Source organism: Leucoraja erinacea, chromosome 17, assembly GCF_028641065.1.
Source record: "Leucoraja erinacea ecotype New England chromosome 17, Leri_hhj_1, whole genome shotgun sequence".
NCBI lineage: Eukaryota > Metazoa > Chordata > Chondrichthyes > Rajiformes > Rajidae > Leucoraja > Leucoraja erinaceus.
In genome coordinates, this window is record NC_073393.1 from 6,240,270 (window position 1) to 6,256,263 (window position 15,994).

Genomic DNA, 15,994 nt, shown 5'->3' on the forward strand with positions numbered 1-15,994 from the left:
GAACCTGCAACAGTAAGGTAAGTGAACATCGTTCTTTACTTACCTTTTTTCTACAGAAGGCTGTTGGAAGCTGGCGGGGGAGAAGTCTGCAAGCGCCGACAAGGACAGCAGGCTGCCAGCAACGGCCGGTGGCACGACAGTCCCCCTTAGCGGGAGTTCGTGCGACTTCAGCTCCGGGAAGAAAATACCGACTAGGGAGCACTCCGGAGCCGACACAGCCCCAAAGACCGACGCTATGTGGGCCTGGGGCTGTGGAACAGGTAAGAAAATTCCTTACCTTTTCTTATTCTTTCCAGGAAGGCTGACGAGCTGCCGTTTCGACAGCAGCAGTCAGCCAGCAACGGAAGTCGGCACCACTGTCTCCCATAACGGGAGCGAGTGCCAACTTCACCCCATACGGGGTGGAGGGAAAAACAGAGCCAACAACCCACAAAACAGTGGGTTGTATTAGTGCTCTGGCATTTTTTTAAATTAGCGGGTCCCTAGGAACAGAAGGACCAGCCCCGTAAACAGGGTCGGTCCGAGCGGCCCGAACCCGACACGGAGGGAACGACGTTCACCAGGGGAAAAAATTAAAAGTCGGGAACAGCAGATAAGAGACTCTGCGGTTCCTTCCACTTACCCTTTAGGTGCAGACATGGACCGGGTCCATGTAAGCTGCAGAAAGACCGCGGAGTGCAGGCAGCCGGCAGGAGAACAGCAACGGCAGCCAGCAGCGGCAGCCGACAACGGCAGCGGCAGGTGCAGGTGCAGCAGCGGCAGCCGACAAAGGCAGGAGCAGCATAGGCACTTCGAGTCCCGGAGGGGAAAACACCTGTGCCCGACTTCGCTCCCGCAACAGGGGGCAAATTCATTGCTGGGGCAGTATGCCAGTCTCGCTTTGGAAGCGAGTCTGGCTTGAAGCAGCGCTAACGGCCAGCGCCGAGGCCAAGGACATTGCAGTGCAGTTGACTGGCTGCAATCCACCGTGAGGGACCAGTAATGTGAGTACCGGGGTCGGTCCCAGCGGGTTTTTTAGTTAGAGTGATCGCTTCATGGCCTTTTGGCTAAGATCAACTATAGTAGCTGTTTATTATCAGTTTTAAATCTGATACGTCCCTTATCTAAGGACCATATAAGCAGGAGTCCCCAGAACTAAGGGCATTAGAGTGGGGTTGACCGGCTGAAACGACCGCGAGAGACCAGTACCGTGAGTACCGGGGTCGGTCCCAGCGGTCTTAGATAAACGAGCAGCCAGGAGCGCTGAGAGCGTTGGAGCCGGGTTAAAGAAATGGACTAGGTGGAATCAGCTGTGCCAGATGTCCTCCACACCGGCCATATCCACTCCACAGAAGGAAGGACAAAGCTGGAGAAGGAGGACCGTGGAGCAGCGGGCAGCCAACAGCAGCCAGCAGCCAGCGGCACTTGAATCAACCGTAGTGGGATCAGCTGTGCCCAATGTCGGGCCTGCACAGGCCAGAGCCATGCGGCCGAACGGTAAGGCTAGACACAAAACAAACAAGGTAGTGGACTCAGAAGGGTCCGACTTTGCATAACCGCCGGCGACCAGCGCCCGAGAGCGCTGGAGCGGGAAGAAGCGGTGTATGGAGCCTTCCTCCAACGTGATAAACCCACAGCAGTACCTTTTTTGAGGGCTGCACAATGCTTTTACCCCATCAGAGGGGAGCACTGAGGGTCAGTTCTGGGCTGACCTGCAAGAGGGGTCCGCAGAACAAAAGACAAGTGGGCAGCAGTTAAGCCCCACATGGGTACCCCGTGCGGGACCCTAGAGATCTCTAACTCTATAAAAAAAAGTAGGCAGGACCCTGATGGGCCAGAGCCTGGTAAAACAACGTCCCATGATCCTAACACAGCAGGGACTCTGCTGGACATGGTGGCTGATTACTTTAACCAAGTCAAGCAGGGGTAGACTTGGATCCAGGATGGCAATAGTATTACTATATGTCTGGCCACAAACGCCAACAAGAAATGTTTACAGAGACTGGCCAGACATCTGCCACCTGGCAACGGTGAGGCATTACAGGTGCCCAGTGTAAACCAATGCATTTGGCAGCATATGGGGACGAACATCAGGAACCAGGACCTCAAGATCCAGAGAACCTTAAAGGGATTGACGGAAGGCATCGTAGCATACACCCGCACCCTGGACTAAACGTAGGTAACCAAAGACCATCAAGACGCACTAGCTCTGTTTAGTAATATGCAATATGACCTGAACTACATATGGAAGGCTGCCATTCAGCCAGCACTGGGACCCCAAAAATGCTACCATTTGCAAACAAAGAACCGTGTGTGGACGAAGCCAAGACACTGGGGCTCATCTAGGCCAGCGCAAGGGCCTATTTTGGAGCACGATACCAGCCACAGGCAAGGCCATAAAAAATGTGGCTCATACCAGTGGTAGTGCCAGAAATCAATATAACCCGCAGGATCCTTTTTTAGGGTATGGCCAGGGCGGCCACCCTGGAAGATGCGGAAGCCTCAACCTCCCACACAACCCCCAACAAGAGATATCAAACCAGAACCTCCTTTTCAAAAAACCAAGGAAATAACACAACCACCGGTAACCATGGAGGTAGGTGGGTGTGGTTTCTTCTGTTAAAAAGGGACCTACGATGGTGGGGGAGGGGAGGTTGCAACACTACAGTTATGTATGGTATATAATCACTACAGATTCATATAATCTCAGCAGTATTCAGGGTTATCTGATAGGATTTACTCATCCCAATAACCCCAGTACAACATACACCAGAATGGCATTTTGTACTTACATAAACCAAACAATCTAAAAACCCACATGGTGCTACAAAAATTGTACACAAAAGGTGTGATTGAGCGTACTTTTCATGGAACATTAGAATTTGTATCAAACATATTTATTAAAAATAAAATAGAGTGGGGTTGCAGGATTATCATTGATTTTTCAACCCTAAACACATTCGTTCAAGATATTCATTTTAAGATGGATACTCTTATTACTGATAAAGACTTGGTGTCAGCTGGGTTTTTCTATATGGCAGGCATTGACTTAAAAGAGGGGCAAACATCAGCCCCAATATTATTTACTAAAATTCTAAAACCAGCTTGGCATTGTTATGTAAACAAAGCCATAGGGTGATGTATTTCCCCCGTTCTGCCCCATCAATGGGGTTCTAGGGAAAATTCAACTAGACTCGGCATCTGCAATTCTCAGAGTACCCGACTGGCCTACTAAATCATGGTATTCGGTCATACAGGGGATGGTGTTAGAACCATGTTCCCTCATGAACATAGCCAAATTTATTAATTCATCCAGTGACTGGGGCAGTCATCCATGCCATAAGACTATGGATTTATTGATTTGTAGAGTCTAAAAGACCCACTACACGGCATGGGGCTGTCAGACAGGACGATGAATCTCATCTCATCTGCACTAAGACCGTCAACACGGAAGCAGTACCTTGGACACATCAAGAAATGGGGCATATACTGCTTGGACAACAACCTCGACCAAAAGGCCAAGAACATTCTGGCTGTATTGGAATTTTAACAAGCCTCCATTATGATAATCGATGGAGCTACAGTGCCATCAATAGTGCCAGAAGTGCACTCTCCAATTACCTATCGCAAGGAACGGAGCGGCACACGGTGGGAACGCACCCCCTGGTAAGAAAACCAGGTACTCCGAAATCTGGGAAGTGGGTGTTGTTCTACACATGCTGACGAGCATAACAGCATTGTCACTTCAGTAAAGGACCATGAAGATGGTTATGCTCATGGCGTTAGTTAACGCACAACGAGTCCAGCCATTAAGCAAACTGAGCCTGGACTCCCTGATCATCTCACCCGAGAAACTGGTGTTTGTCATACAGGATTTAATAAAAGAAAACAGACCAGGTTCATCGGGTCAAGTGTTTGAATTTATGGTATACCCATATGACAAATGACTGTGTATAGCAAGACACATCCAATTATACATAGATTATACTAAGAGCATTCGAGGTCAGAGAATGGCGTTCTTTATCTCTTACAAGAAACCGCATGAAAGGGTCACGACCCAAACTATATCAAGGTGGCTCAAATATGTCCTAAAGTTGGCAGGGATAGACACTAATGTTTTTTAACTCTCATTCCACCAGGGCTGCAGCAACATCCGCAGCAAAAATTCTAGAGGTACCCACAGACCAAATCCTCAGAATGGCAGGATGGTCATCCAAAAGGTTTTTCCAAAGGTTTTATAATAAACCAGTTATTTTTTTGGAACCATCATTGTATTCAGAAACCATTTTACGTTCAACAATATAATTTGCCCGAAAGGTTACAGGGCTATGATTCTCCATGTAAAATATTTATATAATTTTTCGTTATACCACACAATTTTTTGTATAAGTGTGTTTTAAACTTACTAATGATGCTCTCTCCCAATACCCAAGGCAGTTGTGAAGCATGGACTCGTTCCACGGCATGAGGTCACAGAGCTTTGAAATCTTCACGAAGTCACTCACGTGACTCCGAAGTAAAATAGTAAGATTAAACGAGAACTTACCAGTTTGAAGTTTGATCTGTATTTTATGAGGAGTTACGATGAGGGATTACGTGCCCTCCGCTCCCACCCTCTTATGATCATATCACAAACTGGTATATCTTTGATAATCTTACTATGTTAGATCATTATAGGTTCCTGTGACCTCACACCGCTGCTTTGAAGAATGACACGCATGCGTTGTAAGCGGGTTCTTCTTCACGTAATCCCTCATCGTAACTCCTCATAAAATACAGATCAAACTTCAAACTGGTAAGTTCTCGTTTAATCTTACTATTTTGTTCCTTTGCTTCAATAGAATGCAATGTGGTCATGTGAATCTTAAGCCATGTAAACACTATATAATTTGAAAGCAGACAGCAGATTGGATAACTCAATTATTCCCACCATGTTAAAAAAGCAACAGGATAGAATAGGCACGAGTGAAAAATCAGATTGCAATCGAATGAATCGATTATTTGACTACATTCTCCTTCTGTGTCATTCAGAATTCTGTTAATTTTCTCCCCTTTAGTAAAGTCATAGTGAAAATCTATGCATCCTAGCAGAGTTTTTTTTAATCCAACAGTACTCATCAACATGGAACACTGTTGGAGCCCACAGATTCACCATCCTCTGATTAAAGAAATTCCTCCTCACTCGAGCACAAACTGTAGACTCTACTTTTTTCTTATTCTTCTAACTCAATAAATCTATGCTGAAATATGTATCAGGGAAATATGGCTGAGGGTGGTGAATCTGTGGGTTAGGGGGGAGAGATAGATCAGCCATGATTGAATGGCGGGGTAGACTTGATGGGCCGAATGGCTTCATTCTTCTCCTATCACATGAACTTATCAACCCAAGTGCATTGAATATACGTTAGAAACAGCAGAGCATGGAAATAAATGAAATGTGTGGAAATTCAGGCACTAAATAAAGGCTGAATAATTACATTCGCCTTTTACAAGGCCAGCAAGAAATTCCATTTTACAGGCTGACAATTCAAAAGCTGAAAAAGACAAAATCTCAGCTCTGAAGGGAAATAGATTATTAAACAAAATATATTAATTCATTTTACCGAGAAAGTGAATTTAAGTTAAGGTCGCAGAAAACAAGTGTTTCAAAATTCAGTCATGTACATTCACCGTGGTAAATATGTACATTCATTAAATATGTTCTTAAGTGAGTGAATGGGGGAAGGGAAATAACATTTGAAGACAATTTTATCCACAATCATTTCTCTGCAGCTTGCTTCTGCTTAGTATGAAAATCACCCACACCAGACCATTGTTTATTTTTACAGGGGGAAAAAAATCAGCAAAATTCTGTTTGATTTTTTAGATGTCAGTTTTTCTAGGAAGATTGGATGGCTTGAAATCACGGGGCATATTTTAACTTCCATTGTAAAGATCTATAGTGCTTTATACCACCTTTATCTACAGATCAATAACTGCCACTTGACCTCCATCTACAAATGGCAATATAAACTGGAGAATATGCAATAGTTACCATGTTTCAGTTAATTAATGCAGTGACGGTGATTTATAGAGGGATTGAGAACAATACAGAGAGACACAGAACCCTTATGAGCACGGAAGCACAACGGTGGTCATTATAGACATGTCCGCACACCTTTGCCTGTAGCATTATCCCACAACAAGATTTTGCCACGGGAATATATCACTGTTGAGTAAATATAATACTACATATTGTCTGCTGAGATTTTTAATCTCTCATACCGTTTTCTGGAGACTGTGATAGAGTACATTCAATTTCTCTTTACACAAACTCTGACAGAGAGGACCAGTCGCTGCATACAAATGAGCAAGTGGAAGAATTTCACTTCTTCAAAGCATATTAACAATGGCAGAGAAATCCACTACGAGATGTGCAGTCATCAGCCTACACAGGTACATCATTTACTCGCCATCTCTTCAGCCATTTACACTTGAATATGCAGTTCATAGATGATAGGAGCAGAATTAGGCCATTCGGCCCATCATGATTTTCCTCAATCATGGCTTATCTATCTTTCCCTCCCAACCCTATTCTCCTGCCTCGATTAGTGCGAGGGTCAGGTGCTATGTGGAGAAAGCAGGAGAATGGGGTTACGAGGGAGAGATACATCAGCCATGATTGAATGGCGGAGTAGACTTGACAGGCCGAATGGCCTAATTCTGCTCCTATCATTTATGAACGTATGAACTGATCTGCTGAATTTCTCCAGCATTTTTTTCGGCTGGAAAAAGTTGCCGATTCCAAGGCCATTTCGCTGAGGAGGCTTGGACTTCTGGATTGAGCCAAAGCAACTTTAAGTAACTTGGAGTCATGTGTGGAAACAGGCCCTTCAGCCCAACTTGCCCACACCAATCAACATTCCCCATCAACACTAGTACTACCTGCATGCGTTTGGCTCATATCCCTCCAAACCTATTCGATACATGTACCTTCTTAAATGTTGCAAAAGTACATGCCTCAACTACCTTCCTTTGTGTAAAAAGTTACCCCTCAGGTTTATCCCCTGACCTTAAACCTGTATCCTCTGGTGCTCGATTCCCCGACTCTGGGCAAAAGACTCTGTGTGTTTACCCCATCTATTCCTCTTATGATTTTGTGCATCTCCATAAGATCACCCTTCGTCCTCCTGCGCTCCAAAGAATAGAGTCCTAGCTTGCCCAACCTCTCCCTGTAGCTTAGACCTTTTAGTCACGGCAACATCCTCGGAAATATTCCTGGCACTCTTTCCAGCTTGCTAACATAATCTTTCCTATAATATGGTGACCAAAACTGAACACAATACTCTAAAATGTGGTCTCATCAACGTCTTATATGACTGCAACATGACCCTCCCAATTTCTATATTCATACTGGATACTTGGACATGTACTTGGTCAAGTACCAGATAAGAAACGTTTACAGGGATAGAGGCAAAATGCAGGCAAATGGAACAAGCTTAGAGAGGACAACTTGGTCACCATGGGCCAGTTGTGCTGAAGGGCCTGTTTCCATGCTGTGTAGTCTAGGAATGGAAACCATGGAAACTGGTAGGAGAGGTGGACCATCTATAGTTACCCAACCAGATGCAACTAAATTTAAAGTAGCTCTTTCTTCCCAATAACCCTTTCTGGCTTAAGCCCTCCCTTCACCACCTCCAGTTTAAATTCCATTTAGAATATTTTGGAGGACCAAGAAACCAAGAACCAAGAACCTGTGGCAGTGGAACAGATTAACGGGTCGAACTTGCTAGTTCTGTTTCTCTTTCCGTAGATGCTGCCTGACTCACCGAAAGTTTCCTACTTTTCCAGCGCTCATTTCACTTTGTCACGTTTTGATATTGATTTAAGATTTGCCTCAACTTGCTCTGTGCACCACTAATTTTAACAGAAGGATATCACACCAGAAAAATCCAATTCACCGGCATCTGTATAATAATAAAATAGTTTGATCATCACTGAGTTAATTGTGCATAAAATTGCATCAAATGTAAACCAATAAAGTAGCAAATGTTTCAAATCCCACTATAAACACTGCAACTCACTCATCGGTGACCATGTTTATTGTGCAAATGAAGTACATATTTTGCTGAAGTATAATGCAACAGTCAGACCTCGCTGGCAAAATAAACATTTCGGCACTCTTTTGATAAAGAGGAGAGAGGCACCATGAGGGTGGCACGGTGGCGCAGTGGTGGAATTGCTGCATAACATCGGCACAGTCCCAGGCTCAATCCTGACTATGGGTGTTGTCTGTGTGGAATTGTGGCAACAGGGAGAGCGTACTGTCTGTTAGTACGCGCTCCCTGTGACCACGTGAGTTTTGGAATGGAATGGAATATGTTATAGACACAGTGAGATACTTTGCTTGTTTACACAATGTATACAAATAGTGGCCACCCACAGCACTGACAAGGTTACAAAGGATGCCGACTCCTCCTTTGTTCTCCCCCCCCCCCCCCCCCCCCCCCCCCCAAAGCGGTTCACCCACGCCGGCTCCTCCATTGTTCTTCCTCCCCCCTCATGGCAGGTGTGTGTGTGTGGGGGGGGTGTGGGTGTGTGTGAGTGTGTGGGTGTGTGTGAGTGTGTGTGTGTGGGTGTGTGTGTGTGTGGGTGGGTGTGTGTGTGTGTGTGAGTGTGAGTGTGTGTGGGTGTGAGTGTGTGTGGGTGTGTGTGAGTGTGTGTGAGTGTGAGTATGAGTATGTGTGAGTCTGTCGGTGTGTGCGTGTGTGTTGGTGTGGGGTGTGTGTGTGTGTGTGTGTGGGTGTGTGAGTGTGTGTGTGTGTGTGTGTGTGTGTGTGTGTGTGTGTGTGTGTGTGTGTGTGTGTGTGTGTGTGTGTGTGTGTGTGTGTGTGTGTGTGTGTGTGTGTGTGTGTGTGTGTGGGTGTGTGGGGGGGTGGGTGTGTGTGAGTGTGTGGGTGTGTGTGTGTGGGTGGGTGTGTGTGTGTGTGTGTGTGGGTGTGTGTGAGTGTGTGGGTGTGTGTGAGTGTGTGGGTGTGTGTGAGTGTGAGTGTGAATATGTGTGTGGGTGGTGTGTGTGGGAGGGTGGGTGTGTGTGCGAGTGTGTGGGTGTGTGAGTGTGAGTGTGTGGGTGTGTGTGAGTGTGAGTATGAATATGTGTGAGTGGGTGGGTGTGTGTGTGTGGGGGTGGGTGTGTGTGAGTGTGAGTGAGTGTGTGTGTATGTGAGAGTGAGTGCGCGTGTGTGTGTGAGTGTGCGTGAATGGGTGTGAGTGTATGTGTGAGTCTGATTGTGAGTGTGCGTGAGTGTGTGCCAAATATACTCACACATGTGGCCCTCATGCTGTAAAGTTTGGAGGCCCCAGCTCTAAACAATGAGTGTAGGCAACAAATTGTTGGATCATTTTCAACCCTCTTATGTTGCAATAATAGATCTCACCTGTGTGAATGGATGATCGATGGTCAGCATGGATCCAGTGGGCTGAAGGGCCTGTTTCCATCCTGTATGTCTAAACTAAACTAAGAATGGGAGTTCATAACTACACTGTAAATACAATCATAAATCTCCCCACTGAAAGCCAAGGCTAGTAATTCATAAAGAAAGGACCTTCTCAATAAAGCAATTAATGTCCGTGGTAATCTCACCTCAGAGTCTGAGGAGGAAACAATTGAAGCTGTGTAAACTCACTGCTGCCAACAGGTAATTGTTTTAGAAACTTTGTAAATTATTTTATATTGAAAACTTTTCCTTCTCTCTTTTCGTAGAGTCATAGGGTGGTATAGCGTGGATACAGGCCCTTCGGCCCAACTTGCCCACACCGGCCAACATGTCCCATCTATGCTAGTCCCACCTAGCTTCATTTGGCCCATATACCTCCAATTGGATCCATATCCCTCCAATTAGTTCATATCCATGTACCTGTCCAAATGTTTCGTAAACGTTGCAATAATACCTGCCTCAACTACCTCCTCTGGCAGCTTGTTTGTTTTATTTTCTAGTGTAGGAAGAAAATGCTGATGGAGGTTTAAACCGAAGATAGACACAAAATGCTGGAGTAACTCGGTGGGACAGGCAGCATCTATGGAGAGAAGGAATGGGTGACGTTTCGGGTTGAGACCCTTCTTCAGACTTCTACCCAGGGATGCTGCACGTCCTGCTGAATTATTTTCTTTCCATTTCGGTTTTCTTCTTTGAGTGCAATCTCCCTTTCCTTCTTTTCATTTTTCTCTCGGTATCTCGTGTGGCTTTACACGCCCAGTTGCTTTCAACTTCATTCATTGCTTTTTTCTCCCCATGCCCTTGTATTCCTTGTATTTCTTTTGAAAGGGGATGCGCTATTGATTCTGCCAATAATCACCGTCCCACTTGACCTCTGGGGACTTCAGCGTGGCATTTTAGCAGCTTGCATTCTCTGCAATTTACAGCATGAAAATAAATGGTGATGAAGAGTGAGGAAAGATATTAGACTCACGGGACACACTTCATGATCTGAAATCCAGCAACTTCTGACGCAATTACTTTCCCCTTCTGTACACTCACAATCGGAATATTAGCCTTGATTGCCTGAAATTATGGGACCCCTGCAGTTAGTCACTAGGGTTACCAACTGTCCCGTATTAGCCGGGACATCCGTATATTGGGCTAAATTGGTTTGTCCCGTACGGGACCGCCCTTGTCCCATATTTGACCGCTACTACTCGGGTCGAGGGGATTGTCGGATCAGAGTGCCGCGTCCGGCATCGTCTCACCCGTCCCGACGTAGTGCAGCCCATGGAGTGCAGCATCGGTTCATGAGTTGGATGGGTGCCGGACGTTGGGTTGCCCAGCCTGGGCCAAAACTCCTCAACTGGCCCCCCAGTCCAACACCCGGGCCAACTCATCATTCACCCAGCCACGGCAGAGTCGGTCAACGAATTTCCATCGAGAATTTGTCCCTTATTTTGAGCTTTTGTCCCTTATTTGGGAGTGAGAAAGTTGACAACTCTAACGTGAAATTTCTCAGGAACAATTTATATTGTACTTCACTGTTTTATCTCTTTGACTGTGGCCTCATGCCCAGCTATATTTACAGCCAAGCAGCCAAAATTACATTGAACATTGAATAGATTACAATTTAATGTTGGAATTTCCCTTTCCCCTGATGCGTCTCAACCCGAAACGTCACCTATTTCTTTTCTCCACAGATGCTGCCTGACCCCCTGAGTTACTACAGCATTTTGTGTCTATCTTTGGTGTAAACCGGCATCTGCAGTTCCTTCCTGCACAAGTTACCCCAGCACTGTTTTATGTAGTTCCTCGTCTCTCCCCTGGTCTACTGTAATTCCGGACAAAGTTTGGGTCGATAGAACAGGATATTGTAACTTTCTTGAGTCCGCATGTCAGATGACAGTCCAAAGTGTTCTAGGTTCTATAACAATTATTTCCTTTTATGTAACACTTTAACACGGCCAAAATATGTCAAGGTCCGTCACTGGAACAGAACCGGTCGATCAGGTTGTGAACACGGACTGAGCGGAGGTGTATCCGCTGTTCCAAGTGTCAACTTCTCTACATCGGCGAGACCAAGCGCAGGCTCAGCGATCGTTTCACTGAACACCTCCGCTTAGTCCGTATTAACGAACCTGATCGCCCGGTTGCTCTGAACTTCAACTCCCCCTCCCATTCCCAATCTGTCATTTCCTGTCCTGGCCCTCACTCATTGTCAGAATGAGACCCAGCACAAATTGGAGGAACAGCACCTCATATTTCGCTTTGGTAGTTTACACCCCAGCGGTATGCACATTGAATTCTCTAATTTTAGATAGCCCTTGCTTTCTCCCTTCTTCCCCTCCCCTTCCCAGTTCTCCCATGCCCTACTGTCTCCACCTACCCCTTCCCCCATAGACATTATTCTGAAGAATGGTCTTGACCCGAAACGTCGCCTATTCCTTCTCTCCATAGATGCTGCTTCACTCGCTGAGTTTCTCCAGCATTTTTTGTCTACATTCCCTGTATCTTGGTAGGTTAAGTACTTGGAGAGATGGAGAAGGCCAAAACAATGGAGAGACATACAAGGTTCCTGCAGATGCTGTAATATTGCTCACAACACTAAGTGCTGGAATAACCCAACGAGTCAGGTAGCATCTCTCAAGGATATAGCTGGGTGACATTGCCACTCAGGACCCTGTTCCGACTGTAGAAACAAGGAACTGCAGGTGCTGGTTTACCAAGGAAAGACACAAATTGCTGGAGTAACTCAGCATGTCAGGCAGAATCCCTGCGGAGAACCTGGATAGGTAGCGTTTCGTGTCGGGACCCTTCTTCAGACTAATGGAGGGACCTGAATACCAGTGAAAGAGCTTTGAATAGATGTATTGCTCAACCACACACCGTGGGCAAGCATGGAGGTGATGACTGAATAGGAGACAGATATACAACTTAGGAGAACAGAACAAGAGAGACCAACTAAGGATGTCATGTCTGAAGTTAACAAGACTTTTCAGGTCATGTTGATGGTTTCAGATAGCTGAATGTCTGGAGTTGGCTAGAGTGTAGTCGCGTTATGGGGGTGGAGGTAGCCATAGATAGGAAGAGGTTTGAAGTTCAATAGAAATTCACATCCCGTGGAGGAAACATTTTGCTTCCATTTTTGAAAATTTTCAGAAAATGGGATGGAATCAGTCACTTGGGGACTAGGTTGACAATGGGGAATTTATCCTTATCATGTCCTGAAAGTTGATAAGTCTTGCAATTTACAGATAGCGGAGGGGTCAAGACATTATGGGGTTATCGGGAGAAGGGGCTATGGGGAGAAGGCAGGAGAATGGGGTTGAGAGGGATAGATCAGTCGTGATTGCATTGGAGAATAGACTTGATGGGCCGAATGGCCTAATTCTGCTCCTATAACTTATGAGCTTCACTGTAGACGAAATCCCATAGTTCATAATGCATCTTACCATGCACATTGAAGCACCCTATCCCTCAACCTCATTGTTTCTGGGAGGTAAGGTTTTTGTTTGTTTTACATGGAAAGATATGCCATGGGGTAATAAATGCCTGAGATGCTGGTGACATTGATAAACCCCTCAAGCACTGCTCCAATGGTTTAAGCTGTCAACCATACCTTGAATGTGTTATTAGGCTGTGACATACTTCAAACTGGCTCATTTCTAATTTCTAAACGATATTCTATCTGCACTCAAATCTTAATGGTCATCTAATTTTTAAACCAATTTAAGCAATTTGCACCAGAACTCATGGCAGTAATGATTTAATTTAAGCATGTTTAAATTTAACACACATCCATTATTTTGATGAGATTGGTTATCACTTAAAGTTAACTGCTAATTGAAATAATTAATGTTTTAATGCATTTTGTATTACAGTAGGAAATCCAGATCTGATTAAGTCACTCAGCAATTTAATCACCTCTCAGCTTTCTTTTCCATCAAATCTGCCCTATTCATCTAATTAACGCAAGAGTTGATGTGATCATACTAAACACTGCATGTTATTACCGAACTGCTCAATCTATCACACACACCCATTCAAATATTGTCAAACAATCTGATCCAAATATATTGGGAAATAATTCAATGAATTCTCATCAAGGCAGCAAGTATCCATTGCTTCCTGACACATCGAGGTGAAATCGCTGATGCACATGTATTCCGAGTTTCAGGAAGTAATTACAGAAAGGACAGGGAAGAAATTGGATGTGCTGAAAAATGTGCCTTGGAATGGGAAGTCATGAATAACCACACCACCTTGACCCATTGCAGATTGTGTCTGAATGTTGTGCATATCTTGTTATGGTTTAGGTTTAGCTTTAAATTTAGGGTTTATTACTATCATGTGCGCTGAGGTACAGTGAAAGGCATTGCTTTGCATGTTATCCAAACGGAGGCACAGTGCCGCAGCGGTAGAGTTGCCGCCTTATAGTGCCAGAGACCCAAGTAACCGGTACCAATAGACCCATGATGTCCTTCACACCACCATTCATAAGATCATAAGTGATAGGAGCAGAATTAGACCATTTGGCCCATTGTCAATTGCTGATCTAACTTGGCCTCCACAGCCTTCTGTGGCAAAGAATTACATGGATTCACCACCGTCTGACTAAAGAAATTCCCCCTCATCTCCTTCCTAACAGAACGTCCTTTAATTCTGAGGCTGTGACCTCTAGTCCTAGACTCTCCCACTAGTGGAAACATCCTCTCCACATCTACTCTATTATGGCGCGCCATTGGATTGAGGCCATGTTGAAGCGTGTTGTGGCCAGGGTCAGAATGCGGTAATGTGCAATGAGCTGACCTGCTTATTGTCAGTTTATTTTGAGTCAAATGTACGCTAACTACTTATTTCTCCACAAATCTTAATCACAATTTTGAGTAATCCTGAAGCGATTGCACCAAAATGAAATCTCCGATCCAATTTGTAAATGTCAAGTTGAGTATTTCAGAAATATTTTACATCAGCATGTTATATAAGAGGACAAACTTGTTATTTTCCGTTGCAGCATTATCATAGTGTAAATGTAAATAGATGAACAGACATATTTTATTTCTATATTTAAATGGAAAGGCTCCACACTCGCATAATGCGAGAATTTATAATAAATGACATACCATTATGATATTCTGTATTGTGGTTTAGTTTTAGTTCAGAGATACAGAGTGGAAACAGACCCTTTGACGGAACGAGTCCCCCCCCAACCATCGAACCTCCACACACTTATTCTAGGTTATCCCAATTTCACAACCAAATGGGACAATTTACAGAAGCCAATTAACCTACAAACCTGCACGTCTTCGGGATATAAGAGGAAACTGGAGAACCCGGAGAAAACCCATGCAGTCACAGATAGAATGTGCAAACTCCGTCTAGATAGCACCCGTAGTCAGGATCGAACCTGGCACTATAAGGCAGAAATTCTATCGTTGCACCACTGTTCGCCTTAATTCAAAAGCTTTTGCTTTTCATAACTATCTGGTTGAAAATTAAAGCATATTATGTACTGTAATTAAACAAATGCAGAAATATCAATATATTTCCTCAGTGATGGTAAAACGATAACATTTCCATTTGATTTTGATAGCTATTACTAAGTAGGTCTTAAATGCGGTAAATTTTAAAATAATTATTAAATAGTCATGATGCCAGCAAAAAATGAAAGTGAATTTTGCAAATTAAAGTTCCTATTATTCATGCTGTAACAGAGAATTTTCAGGGTCGAGCAACAGCTATTAGATTTATAATGTACCAATTCACAGTCACACTGGTTTAGCCTAGAGGTGACCATATTACATTTCGGCACAATTTCATTTCCTTTCACGAATGAGAAATGGGAATGCAATTTCAGATATGTGGCATGCATGCGTTAAATCTGATCTCTAATAAAATCAAACAGATCACAACTTGAAGCACTTTAACATTGCAGTTGCAAAATGAACCGACATCAGTTATCAAAAGACACATCTTATTTTCAAATCACATAGACAGCAGTGTTTGGACATGACGTAAAATTAAGATTTAAAAAAAAATCAATCTCTATTATTTTTTTGAATATATATTATTCATTTGGTCTAAATCTCGCCATATCACCGTCTATATCTCTCATTTCCCTTTCCCCTGCCTCTCAGTCTGAAGAAGGGTCTCAACCCGAAATGTCACCTATTCCTTTTCTCCAGATATGCTGCCTGACCCGCTGATTTCCTCCAGCTTTTTGCGTCTATCTTTGGCTTAAACCATAATCCGCAGTTCCTTCCTACACATCTATTTAATTTCATCCAGTTTTTACTATTGACCACCGCACAACTAAAGGAGAATTTCCTCTGATTACACATTACTGGTAATAAAACAATCAATGAAAATTAAACAGATGCTTGCATCCGTATTGGCATGCTCGTTAAAGCAGTGGCCAGAATTAGTGGAAGCTCCAATTAGTTTTAAGATGTTCTAAGAAGGCACCTTTAGGGGCAGTAAATCAAAAACAGTTTTAAGAACACATTTTCAGAATGACTGTGGGCATTAGTGTGCCATTTTACAGTAAAATACCT

At 44.1% G+C, this 15,994-nt stretch overlaps 1 pseudogene; it reads left to right on the top strand.

The window, feature by feature from the left end:
- The first annotated feature begins 1,026 nt into the window (after positions 1 to 1,026).
- LOC129705511 (U2 spliceosomal RNA) lies at positions 1,027 to 1,130 on the top strand (annotated as a pseudogene).
- Positions 1,131 to 15,994: the final 14,864 nt, after the last annotated feature.